This window comes from Triticum aestivum, chromosome 7A (assembly GCF_018294505.1).
Source record: "Triticum aestivum cultivar Chinese Spring chromosome 7A, IWGSC CS RefSeq v2.1, whole genome shotgun sequence".
NCBI lineage: Eukaryota > Viridiplantae > Streptophyta > Magnoliopsida > Poales > Poaceae > Triticum > Triticum aestivum.
The window spans coordinates 99,857,052-99,870,923 of NC_057812.1; the positions used below are offsets into that span (position 1 = coordinate 99,857,052).

Genomic DNA, 13,872 nt, shown 5'->3' on the forward strand with positions numbered 1-13,872 from the left:
TTGACTCTAATAAACCCTTTGGGTATAGGTCACATGACGATGTGAACTATGGGTGTTAATCACATGGTGATGTGAACTATTAGTGTTGAATCACATGGCGATGTGAACTAGATTATTGACTCTAGTGAAAGTGGGAGACTAAAGGAAATATGCCCTAGAGGCAATAATAAAGTTATTATTTATTTCCTTATACCATGATAAATGTTTATTATTCATGCTAGAATTGTATTAACCGGAACATAATACATGTGTGAATACATAGACAAACAGAGTGTCACTAGTATGCCTCTACTTGACTAGCTCGTTAATCGAAAATGGTTATGTTTCCTAACCATGAACAAAAGAGTTGTTATTTGATTAACGGGATCACATCATTAGAAGAATGATGTGATTGACATGACCCATTCCATTAGCTTAGCACCCGATCGTTTAGTATGTTGCTATTGCTTTCTTCATGACCTATACATGTTCCTATGACTATGAGATTATGCAACTCCCGTTTGCCGGAGGAACACTTTGTGTGCTACCAAACGTCACAACGTAACTGGGTGATTATAAAGGAGCTCTACAGGTGTCTCCAAAGGTACATGTTGGGTTGGCATATTTCGAGATTAGGATTTGTCACTCCGATTGTCGGAGAAGTATCTCTGGGCCCTCTCGGTAATGCACATCACATAAGCCTTGCAAGCATTGCAACTAATGAGTTAGTTGTGAGATGATGTATTACGGAACGAGTAAAGAGACTTGCCGGTAACGAGATTGAACTAGGTATTAAGATACCGACGATCGAATCTCGGGCAAGTAACATACCGATGACAAAGGGAACAACGTATGTTGTTATGCGGTCTGACCGATAAAGATCTTCGTAGAATATGTAGGAGCCAATATGAGCATCCAGGTTCCGCTATTGGTTATTGACTAGAGACGTGTCTCGGTTATGTCTACATTGTTCTCGAACCCGTAGGGTCCGCACGCTTAACGTTACGATGACAGTTTCATTATGAGTTTATATATTTTGATGTACCGAAGATTGTTCGGAGTCCCGTATGTGATCACGGACATGACGGGGAGTCTCGAAATGGTCGAGACATAATGATTGATATATTGGACGGCTATATTCGGACACCGGAAGTGTTCCGGAGAAGTTTCGGATAAAACCGGAGTACCGGGGGGTTACCGGACCCCCCCCCCCCGGGGGTTAATGGGCCTCATGGGCCCAAAGTGGAGAAGAGGAGGGGCGGCCAGGGCAGGCCGCGCGCCCCCTCCCCCTCTAGTCCGAATTGGACAAGGAGGGGGGGTGGCGCCCCCCATTTCCTTCCTCTCCTCTCTCCCTTCCTTCCCCCTCTCCTAGTTGGACAAGGAAAAAGGAGGGAGTCCTACTCCCGGTAGGAGTAGGACTCCTCCCTGGCGCGCCTCCTCCTGGCCGGCCGCCCCTCCCCCTTTCTCCTTTATATACGGGGGCAGGGGGTACCTCTAGACACACAAGTTGATCTTGGAGATCGTTCTCTTAGCCGTGTGCGGTGCCCCCCTCCACCATAATCCTTGATAATATTGTAGCGGTGCTTAGGTGAAGCCCTGTGACGGTAGAACATCAAGATCGTCACCACGCCGTCGTGCTGACGGAACTCTTCCCCGACACTTTGCTGGATCAGAGTCCGGGGATCGTCATCGAGCTGAACGTGTGCTAGAACTCTGAGGTGCCGTAGTTTCGGTGCTTGATCGGTCGGGCGGTGAAGACGTACGACTACATCAACCGCGTTGTCATAACGCTTCCACTATCGGTCTACGAGGGTACGTAGACAACACTCTCCCCTCTCGTTGCTATGCATCACCATGATCTTGCGTGTGCGTACAAATTTTTTGAAATTACTACATTCCCCAACACGGCACGCCTTGATGCGCTGCTCACGACCAAGAAGGTGTGCATAAAGTTCTCGCGGCGGAAGAGGCGCCTCGCGACCATGAACATTCTCGATGAGTTTATCATAGTCATCATCGAGGCCATTGAGCACGTGGGTGGTGAAGTCCTCATCTCCAAGTGGCTGACCGATCGAGGCCAAGGTGTCAGCGAGATTGTACATCTTGTTGAAGTACTCCGTAATGGTCATGTCGTAGAGCTTCGTCTCCCCCAACTCAGTGCGTATGGAGTGAGCACGCTCTTGAGATTGGGAAGCAAAACTTCTGTGAAGCACAGACCAGGCCTCCCGGGACGTCGCAACGAAGATGACGAGCGACGACACGCTCGGGGTGAGTGACGACTGGATGGCCGAGAGAATCACCTGGTCCTGGGCCACCCACACGTGATGAGCCGGATGATACGGCGGCGGGCACGGGATGGAGCCATCAACATAGCCCTCCAAATAGCGACTCCGGAGGAGAGGTAGCACCTGAGCCCGCGACGATAAGTAGTTATCCGGCGTAAGCTTCACCGGAAGGAGGCAAATGGCGATGAAAAATATTGCAACGATACTGCAAGCAACCACAACATATGCTACAACCATTAAAAGAGGATGTTGGGGCTGGTGAGATGACGTGCTACAATTGATGAGGCATAACATGCTACAACTAGCAAGACAGATGTTGCAACCGACAGAAAAAAATGTCACAAATGATTGGACAAAATGTTGCAAGGTCGGCTGAGATTTAAATGCAAAGTTTTCAAAAGTATAAAATACAAAACTTAGAACCAAAATTTGGTTTGCGTGAGCCCTCTATCATAAATTGTGACGTCCATTCTTTCACAAAGGAGAGTTGGTAGACCGACACGCTCACTACGTGCAATGTGAGCCATCGGCCTAGGCCATGAGTCTTGTTGATCACCCCGTCCAGGTAAGTAAGTTCCAGAGTTGCCCTACCCTCCTATTATATACCCGCCTCCTCCACGTTAATCTTCCCAAATTCCCGTTGTGGGACTAAACTCCCTATTAGCATCCTCAAACTCAGACGACGGCTTATTTTTATTTTATTTTTTAGGTTCAACAACAACTTATGTTTTTCCTACCTTGTCTGTTTCAGAAAGGCCCATTGGCGATATCGGCCCATTTGTGTATGCCACTGCTGGACCATGGCCCATAAGAACGGCCCGGGGGCTACATCAGGCAATTTGCATATGCCCACTGCCAGCCCATATCGAGGATCCTATTTAAAGTGCGGGCCACTGGGGGAGAATATCTGGTACTCCCACCCCTAGGGTGCTCCCGATGCTCCAAACTCAGTAGCACATTTTCAAATGTTCGAAAAATTCTAAAAAAATCCAGCACATAGACACAACACCATTGTATGTTGTCACAAAATTTGAAATCAAAATTTGAAACATAGCTTGAGAAACATATATGCCAAATTCGACAGTAAATAGTACACAACATAAGTTGGGCTTTAGATTTGGCCCAATATCACATTGATGTCGATTTTGTCATTTTTGTATCTCGAGCAATGTTTTGAATTTTGATTTGAATTTTTTTGACAACATACATTAATATTGTGTCAATGTGCTAATTTTTTCAGATTTTTTCAATCATTTAAAAATATGCTACCGAGTTTGGAGCACCCTAGGGGTGGGAGTACCAGATATTCTTCTGGGCCACTGGGTAGGGTAATCCATATTTGGCGCTGCAGGCGCCGGTTATTACTGTTTCTGCAAACCGACGTCTACAGCACACCCCTCTCTGCTGCGACTAGGATGGCCCATGTATCTGCTTTTTCTGTTTAAAAGCTCAAAATGGTGTGCTGAAAAAACCAACGAAAGATCGTGGATGTCGCCTAGAGGGGGGTGAATAGGAGTTTTAAAATAATTATGGTTTAGGCTTGAACAAATGCGGAATAAACCTAGCGGTTAATTTGACAAGCACAAAATCTACAACAACTAGGCTCACCTATGTGCACCAACAACTTATGCTAAGCAAGATAAACAACTAAGTGATAGAAAGATATATGACAAGAAATAATATGGCTATCACAAAGTGCATAAGTAAAGGGCTCGGGTAAGAGATAACCGAGGCACGTGGAGACGACGATGTATCCCGAAGTTCACACACTTGCGGATGTTAATCTCCGTTTGGAGCGGTGGGGAGGCACAATGCTCCCCAAGAAGCCACTAGGGCCACCGTAATCTCCTCACGCCCTTGCACAATGCAAGATGCCGTGATTCCACTAAGGGACCTTTGAGGGCGGTCACCGAACCCGTACAAATGGCAACACTTGGGGGCGGTCACCGAACCCGTACACTTTGGCAACCCTTGGGGGCGGTCACCGGTACCCGTCAAATTGCTCGGGGCGATCTCCGCAACCTAATTGGAGACCCCGACACTTGCCCGGAGCTTTACACCACAATGATTGAGCTCCGAACACCACCAACCGTCTAGGGCGCCAAGGCACCCAAGATGAAGAAGCTCTAGGGTGCCCAAACACCCAAGAGTAATAAGCTTCTCAAACTTCACTTCCACGTATCACCATGGAGAACTCAAACCGATGCACCAAATGCAATGGCAAGGGCACACGTAGTGCCCAAGTCCTTCTCTCTCAAATCCCACCGAAGCAACTAATGCTAGGAAGGAAAATGAGAGCAAGAACAAGAAGAAGAACACCAAGAACTCCAAGATCTAGATCCAAGGGGTTCCCCTCACACAGAGGAGAAAGTGATTGGTGGAAATGTGGATCTAGATCTCCTCTCTCTTTTCCCTCAAAAACTAGCAAGAAACCATGGAGGGATTGAGAGTTAGCAAGCTCAAAGAAGGTCAACAATGGGGGAAGAACACGAGCTTAAAGGATAAGGTTCATTGGGGAAGAAGACCCCCTTTTATAGGAGGGGAAAATCCAACCGTTATGTGCTCAGCCCACACACGAGCAGTACTACCGCTCCATGAGCGGTACTACCGCTCAGGCGGAAGAAACAGCGAAAGGAGCAACAAAACATGAACCTTGGGGCGGTAGTATCGCATATAAACGGTACTACCGCTCACCCCAGCGGTACTACCGCTGGAGGAGCAGAGCACGGGACCAAAAGAGGCAGGGCAGAGTAGTGTACAATGGCAGTAATGCAGTAGCGGTACTACCGCCCGACCGGAGCAGTAGTACCGCTTAGGCGGAACTACCGTGCCTTACTGTCGTGCAACTACTGCTAAACCCGACACGAAAAGAGCAGGACCCAAAATTGAGGCAGTAGAAGAGCGGCACTGCAGCGGTACTACGGCTGAGAGCTCCAAGCGGTACTACCGCTTGGGCTCGCAGTACTACCGTTGGGACCAGACAAAAGCCACTCTCAAGAAGACAAGAACTGCCATAACTTATGCATATGAGCTCCGAATTGAGAAAACTCAAGCTTGTTGGAAACAAGACGACGAGTAGCATCAAAATAGCGAGAAGAACCGGCAAAACCTCCAACCGAGAAGAGGCAGGGGAGGTATGCCTAACAAAAAGAAGAGGCTGGGGAGGTATGCCTAACAAAAAGAGGAGTGAAACCTCCAACCGAAAAGAACCGGCAAAACCTCCAACATCGAAAACATCATAGAAGATGCATGTGATCTCCGTTTTCGATGAACTCGAGCTTGTCATCAAGATGACCATAAGCTCTAAGACTCACAAAGAGAACCAAAAAAGAACCAATAAAGATGATGCAAGGATGCAATCGTTTGAGCTCTCAACGAACGATACGATCAAGCTACTCATCGAGAGCCCCCCTTGATAGTACGGCAATCGATCCTATAACCCGGTCTCCCAAGTACCATCATAAGACCGGTAAAATAGAAAACCTATCAAGGGCAAACCTTTGCCTTGCACATGGTCCACTTGAGCTAGATGATGACGATCTTCACTTCCTCAAGTTGGACCACCTTTCTTGATTATGTTGGCTCGATGAAGACTAGTTGATTGCTCCCCCATACTCCACTATGGGTGAGCCACTCTTCCGCACATCTTCACATGTCCATTTTCACCACAATGGACGGCAAGCTTCAAGCATTTGATCTCTTCATGATGATCTATTTGATCTTGCACACCGCAACCTAACCCCACAAAGAACTCTCACGAAGACCATGGGTTAGTACACAAAGCGAAATTGACAATGCTTACCATACCATGGGATCACTTGATCCCTCTCGGTACATCTTCTGCGCTTTGTGAGTTTATCAACTTGATTCATTCTTTACTTAATATTGATCAACCTTGAATCTTTCCAATTCTCTTCATTTGGATGATGTCTCGAAGGTAGACATGAATGATCACACAATCTTCTTCTTCAAGACATGCTTGCAATAAGCTCGACACTCACATGACCAATCTTTGGATAATTCCTTGAATGGCACCTTGGTCGACACAAACTCTCCTTGAAACCAACACATGTACTCCAAGAAAAGCCTATGGACAAAACCTTTAAATATAACTCAAGGCAACCATTAGTCCATAGAGATTGTCATCAATTGCCAAAACCAAACATGAGGGCACCGCATGTTCTTTCAACCACTAAGCCATAGAACGACTACTATTTTATAACATATTTCCTTCTTTTTATTCCCCTCTTCACTCGCGGGAACTCCTCTGGTTGTGGAAAGCTTCTTCCAGACTGGTTTTTTCGGTTCGTTGGTCATTTTTCAATGTAGTTGTATTCGGTTATTTTCCTTTTTTTGTTTTGTTTATAAATTCGTGTCTTTTTCAAAGTCGATGAATTCTTTTTCAAATTCGATGAACTTTTTTCAAAATCAATTAACTTGTTTTCAAATTCGACAAACGTTTTTTTCAAATTTGATGAACTTTTTTCCAAATTTAATGAAGTTTTTTCAAAACCGATGAACTTTTTTCAAATTTGTGAACTTCCTTGAGAAAAAGGGCAGCCCCAGTGCATGTAGCTCCCGCTTGCGCAGGGTCTGGGGAAGGGTCCGACCACTTTGGGTCTATTGTACGCAGCCTTTCCCTACATTTCTGTAAGAGCCTATTTCCAGGACTTGAACCCGTGACCTCATGGTCACAAGGCAGCAGCTTTACCACTGCGCTAAGGCTCCCCTTCATGCACTTGAACCCGTGAACTTCCTTGAGAACTTCATGCAAATTTTTGAATCCATGAACTTTTAAACATAATTCTCGGAATCTTTTTTCAATTTTTCTGAACCTTTTTTTCAAATTTGTGGCTATTTTCAATATTTTTAGAATTCTTTTTCAAATTTGTACTTTCTTTTCAAAATAATTTATAAAGGATATATATAATACTGAGTATATGTTAACTGAAGAAAACGTGAAATACCACTAGTTTTGGGTTTTCTTTTCGTGTTTTTTCTTTCGGATTTTTCCTTATTTTGTTTTTTGTTTTTCCTTTCAATTTTAATTTTCGTTTTCTTTCTTTGTTCATTTTCCTTTTATTTTTTGTGTTTTCTTTTTCATTTTTTAAAAATTTACAAGCATTTTCTAAATCTCAGAACATTCTTTTCAAATCGATGCATATGTTCTGAAATTCGAACATTTTAATATTCAAAAAAATTCATCAAAATCAAATATTTTTCCTTAATTTCTTAAAAAATATCTAATTAAAAAATGTTTTTGAATTCAAAAAATTTTCATCAAATTAATAAAAATCATTGACATAAAAATGTTCACAAATTGCAAAACATGTTCATCATATTAAAAAATTCATCGAATTTGAAAATATTCTTGGTTTCAAAATTTGTTCATCATATTTAAAAAAGTTCATTAAATTTAAATTTTCTTCATCAAATCAAAACATTAAACTAAATTAAAGAAAATCTTCGAATATTCAAATTTTGTTCTTCAAAATTAAAAATTGCCAATCAAAATTCAATAGTTCATTTGAATAAATTGTGAACATTTTTTGAATTCGTAAAAAAAATAAAAACCATGAACACCTTTTGCATTTATTGAACACTGTTTCAAATTCTAGAGTTTTTGAATCCCAAATTTTTTTTAAAGAAGCAACAAAAAATAGAAATGAAATGAAATGAAAAAACGGGAGCCGCGTCCCACAGCCGGGTCGGCCCAAGGTCGCGCTTGGGAAGCGAGGGGCTGCGCGCTGTCTTGTTTGCCAGCGCTCAGGTCGCTATATAGGAGGTCCCAACCCATAGCTTGTTAGCACCTAATCTTACTTTTTTCCTAGAAAAACTATCCTGGTCTTCTTTTTGAAAGGACTCGACAGTACTAGATCAGTTCTCTACTTTAGTTAATCTCAGAGAGAAAAATGAGGAAGGAGTGCATGCGGTTGACATGGCACGTGCATGGATCATCAGCCAACGGCAACTATTGACATCAAGCTCTGCATCTAGGACGTGGAGATGTTGGAAGGGACGACATAGAGCTTATACAATGTGGAGACCCGTCACATCAAGCTCTACATCCTATGCCCGTCGTTACAGCAGGATGAGATGGGCATATAATCAACCGTGGCAAAAACTCATTCGTATATAAGGTTTGGCAGTTGCTACAGAAGAAGTCAAGTTAGTCCTGGTTGGGCAATTGCTTCGGCAGGAATGACACCAAGACTCCTCTAGTAATGATATAAACAGTATCATTGCGAGTTATTTCAAAGAGCTTTTTACATCCCAGGTGACCGTACCCGATATTAATGTTTTGAGTAAAGTCCATAAGCGAGTTTCGGAAGCAATGAATATGACCCTGATGGCGACATACACGGCCGAGGAGGTACGAAAAGGCCCTCTTTTCCATTAGAGATTTCAAGGCACCAGGACCGGATGGCCTTCACGCGGTCTTTTATCAATGGTTCTGATCTATGTTGGGTGATGACTTGGTCATGGAAGTTCTGAATGCGATCAATTCCCGGGTTATGCCACAAGGGTGGAATGACACTACTATTGTCATGATCCCAAAAGTAAATTCCCCGGAGAAAGTTACTCAATTCAGACCGACCAGTTTATGCAATGTAGTATACAAGGTAATTTCTAAGATGATAACTGCGAGACTCAGGGTGTTATTCCCAGAGATCATTAGCCCTACCCAGAGTGCCTTTGTTCTTGGTCGACTCATTAAGGATAATGTGCTAAGATCTTACGAGAGTTTACATGCAATAAAACAAAAAAAGGTGGGCAAAGATGGTTGGTGTGCGGTGAAACTTGATATGCATAAAGCATGTGATAGAGTTGAGTGGGTTTTCTTGGAAGCAATGTTGTTGAAGCTGGGATTCCATGAGGACTGGGTCAAGATGATAATGATGTGTGTGTCTTCTGTTGAATATAAGGTGAGATATAACTCAGTGGAGACGGAATAGTTTAAACCCTCCAGAGGTCTTTGACAGGGTGACCCACTCTCCCCGTATCTGTTTCTCCTATGTACGGAGGGTTTGACAGCCCTACTTTCTCATGCGGAACAGAGTGGAGACTTAATGGGGGTCAAGGTCTGTAGAGATGCACCTGCGGTAAAAAATTTACTCTTTGCTGATGATTCATTAATTTTGATGAAAGCTAATATTCAGAATTCAATGTGCTTGAGATCAATTCTGGATTTATATTGTGATGCGTCCGGGCAACTTGTTAGTGTGGACAAATCAAGTATCTTTTTTAGTCCCAGCACCGAGGTAAATATGAAGGCTCCGATTTTCTCTTGTCTGAATATCATGACCAAGGCCTTAAATGACAAGTATATGGGACTACCTGCTACTCTTGGACTTGATAAAAGTGACAGTTTTCAATATCTAATAGATCGGTTAATTATGAAGCTTACGGGGTGGAAGGAGAAGTGTCTCTCTTCAGGAGGGAAAGAAGTTCTTATTAAGTCTGTTGCTCAAGCAATACCAACTTATGCGATGTCGGTCTTTCAAATTCCTAAGAAAAATTGTAAAAGGAATCATAGATGTGATATCTCGTTTTTGATGGGGCGATGACGCAACTCATAAGAGGATGCACTAGTTTGCATGGTGGAAGATGTGTATTCCCAAGAAAAAAGGGGTTATGGGCTTCAGAGATATTCACTGCTTTAATCTTGCACTTCTGGCAAAACAGGCATGGCGCCTTATTGACAACCCGAACTCTTTGTGTGCGTTGATCCTTAAGGAGAAATATTTTCCTGATGGAGATCTCATGAATGCAACTTTAAAAAAGAAGAGTTCATATACATGGCGGAGTATTATGGCCGGAGTTGATACGCTTAGATCTAGGTATATTTGGGGAGTTAGTGATGGTGAGAAAATTAGAATATGGGATGATCCCTGGATACTGCAGAGCCTAACAAGAAAGGTGATTTCACCAAGGGGCAACAATCTTCTTTCTAGAGTTTCTGGCCTCATTGATCTGGTGATAGGGAGTTGGGATGAGCAGCTGGTTAACCAAATAGTCTGGCAAGTGGATGCTCTAAGGATTTTGGCCATTCCACTACCATTACATGAGATGACAGATTTCCTGGCATGGACCATGACAAAGTCAGGGACTTCCACAGTGCGATCTGCATACCATACAGAATGGGAATTTTAATTTGGTCACAAGTTGGAATCAAGGGCTGGAGCTTCAAACCCAACTTATACATGGGACTCGGTATGGAACTTAGTGTGCCCAGCAAAGATAAAAATATCTATGTGGCGCGTGCTCCTGAGTGCTATTCCCTATCGATCTATCCTGGCTAATAAGCACTTGAAAATAAATCCGAGCTGCCCAGCCTGTAACCAGGGGCCTAATGACATAAGACATATGTTGTTTGAATGCAAATTGGCAATGGACATGTGGAAGCTGCTCGGTCTTGAGCTTGTTATCAAATAGGCACTGAAAGTTGACAAGGCAAGTGAGTTTGTGTTGGCACATCTTTTGTGCCTTCCAGAACAACAAATCCAAGTGTTGGGCTTGCTGAAGTTCAGAGAAACGATGGCAACGACGGCTTGGTATTTTTGGTATGAAAGGCGAAAATGGACACATGACGAAGAAACTCTAAGCGCATGTCAAATCAATATATTAGTGAGAGGCTTAGTAGAAAATTATACCATCTCTTATAGCCCAAAGGCTCACGTCCGTGCAGATGCTTGGCTGAAACCAAAGTATGGTTACGTGAAATTAAACATTGACGCGGGATCTGATAATGACACACTCGCAGCAACATTTGGAGAAGTTATTCGGGACCATAGGGGGAAATTTATAGCGGCTGCTAATGAAAAGATGGACCTTTGCTTCGACTGGTTCACAGCAGAAGCAATTGCAGTGAGGTTTGGTTTGAATCTTGCTAATACCGTCGGATGCACTTAGATTGAAGTGAATACGGATAGCATGGAGGTGGTGAATGCGTTGAGCCAAGGCTACTCATCTTTAGTCGCTTCATCCATTATAGATTACTGTTACTTTATGTCATTAGGTTTTCCCCATGTCATTTATGATCATTGTAATAGGGAAAGTAATCGAGTAGCTCATGAACTAGCAAGGTTGGCTAGGTTTTCTTATCCGAGTGTTTGGATGGATAACGCCCCTGATGAGGTTATCCTTTTACTTGTAAATGATGCTACTTTACTTATGAATGAATAAAGGAGAAGAAGTTTATCAAAAAAGACTCCTCTATGGGATGCAGCATGGGTGCAAGAGAGGAAGCCCACGGACATTGCATGTTTGGGTCTTCAAAGTCAAGATAACGATCAACCTCTCCATGGCTCAGATTCGGGAATTCATCACCCTTCGGAAGCTTCTTCAATATTTTCACCTTGAGGAGCATGCGACATTTTGTGGAAGCACGCGGCTAATGGAAAATACTCAATGGCCTCAGCTCACGCGGTGCAATTTTCGAGGATCATCGACTCTTCTTTGGAGCACACGATTTGGAAGACTTTGGCTCCTCCAAAGGTCTTTTCTTTTGCTTGGCTAGCCATTCAAGATAGGATTTGGACGGCCGGTAGATTGACCAAGCATGGGTTTCCAAACGCCGGTCTTTTTCCCTCTATGCAAGAGGGAACAAGAATTAGCGGCGTTTTGCCTCCCGGGAGTACATGCTCCCGGGTGAATAGTACCTCCAAAAATAGTAAATATTTTCAAAAAATTCTAAATAAATTTGTAGACGATCGTGTTGGTGTCGCAAGCATGCTTGACAATTTTCATATTGAATGGAGCAGGGGTGTTTCATCAATGAAAAAACAAAATTGAGGTGACATTTGGTCTTTGATTTTTATTTTGCGTAGGCCAAAATGCTTAACCTTTTTGCCTAAAAATTTACAGGTAGCATTTGTATGTGACAAAGATCACAAAATAATTTTCTCTCAATTTTTTTGACATTTGAAAAAAAATTGGGCCCGAGAGCCAAATTGAATTTCCGTTCAGAATGCACCTTTTCTTTAAGTGTCGCTTCACTACTAGGGTATGGAATTTTGACACATGAGTGGCTTCACATTGGGCCCATTGACACCTCATCTTGGCACTTGGAGCATTCCCTTGTGAAGTGGTGAGTCAATCTATCCGCTAAGTGCATCCCCAATAGGAAGAACATGGCCTCTCTCACAATGCTTATTTTTTGGACCGTTTGGAATGAACGGAATACCCATGTCTTTCATCACAAGAGCACTACTTCTTCAATCCATCTCAACAACATCAAACTTGAGGTGAAACTTGGGGTAACCGCGGAAGCCAAGAAACAACATAATATAATGTTGGGAGGCATATGTCCTCATATGCATGTGTAAACCAAACTTTATTCCCGTCTTAATTAATGGTGAGTCAAATCCATGCCTCTTTTTCAAAAAGAAAAAGAAAATACTACACATGGCATAAAAATTGCAATAAAAAATCAAATAGTTTGTAGGGGCCAGGCGGACGATTGCTCCTCTATCACATATTATGATGTTCACTCTCCCACGAAAAGGAGATGATAAACTGACATGCTCACTATGTGCAATGTGCGAGATCAGTCTAGGCCAGCCTTATTGATCATTCATTGACTTTGTTCAGGTAAGCATGTTTTTTGGTTGCTCTGCCCTCCTATTATGTACCTGCTTCCTCCACGTTTATCTTGCTAAACTCTCCACGTCGGATAAACGAAAATACGTGTTATATTTCCGGCTTCCTACACCCACAACTTTTTTTAGAGATAAAGCCAACTTTATTGATCAAAAACCACAACAGGTGGGATACAATTTGTGTCATGTGCTTATCCAAACCATACATGACGACTCGGAGTTTAAGTAAGAGAAAATCTAACTAGGTTGTGCGCATCAGCATTGACCGCACGATCCTCAAAAGTAAAGATACAATTAAAAGAAGTTGCTTTGGTTTTGATCTCGCTGATGAGTGCTCCTGTCCTGCCTTGGTTGTCTCCCACAACTTTTTCTGAATCACATGCAATAACAAAGTTATGTAGGTGAAGATCTGCTACTAGTGATAGAGCCTCTCAGCATGCCATTGTCACCAACGCTACTGGATCGCTAACACCAACAATGACTAGAGACATACTGCCAAGATAATTACCATTATGGTCTCTACACACTATCGACGCTGAACCCCCCCCCCCCCTCCTCCCACCTAGCCTCACGTGGATTTTAGGATAATCCTATGGGGGCCTTTGGTCTTGCGACTCCCAAGATTTTATTTTGCAAGGCCCGGTGGTTCCTAGGCCCATCACTGGTTAGCACCTAAACTCACCTTTTGTCCTATAGTAGAAACTTTTTCAAAAAAAACTATTGTCCACTTTCTTTCTTTTTTTTGCAAGAAACTTCTAATAGATTCCTCTTCAATAATCATTGTAGTACAAAGAACAATAGAGGTAATGAAAATTACAACCATGTTCGTGGACAACCTAACGACGACTACAAGCACTAGAGCATGCCGCCGTCATCGCCCCTCCCTCGCCGCAGCAGGACAAACCTTGTTATATAGTAGACAGTCGGAAAGTCGTCGCGCTAAGGCTCCATAGGACCAGCACTCCAAAGTAGTAACCATCTCCGATGAAGAAAGTCGTAGATCAGAA

General features: G+C 43.1%; 1 non-coding gene and 1 pseudogene across 1 annotated transcript; both read right to left on the reverse strand.

The window, feature by feature from the left end:
* Positions 1-2,703: 2,703 nt before the first annotated feature.
* Positions 2,704-2,837, reverse strand: LOC123155049 (uncharacterized; annotated as a pseudogene).
* A 9,871-nt stretch (positions 2,838-12,708) lies between these two features.
* Positions 12,709-12,865, reverse strand: LOC123155051 (U1 spliceosomal RNA). Its single transcript, XR_006477183.1, has one exon. It is a non-coding gene; the product is annotated as a U1 spliceosomal RNA (small nuclear RNA).
* Positions 12,866-13,872: the final 1,007 nt, after the last annotated feature.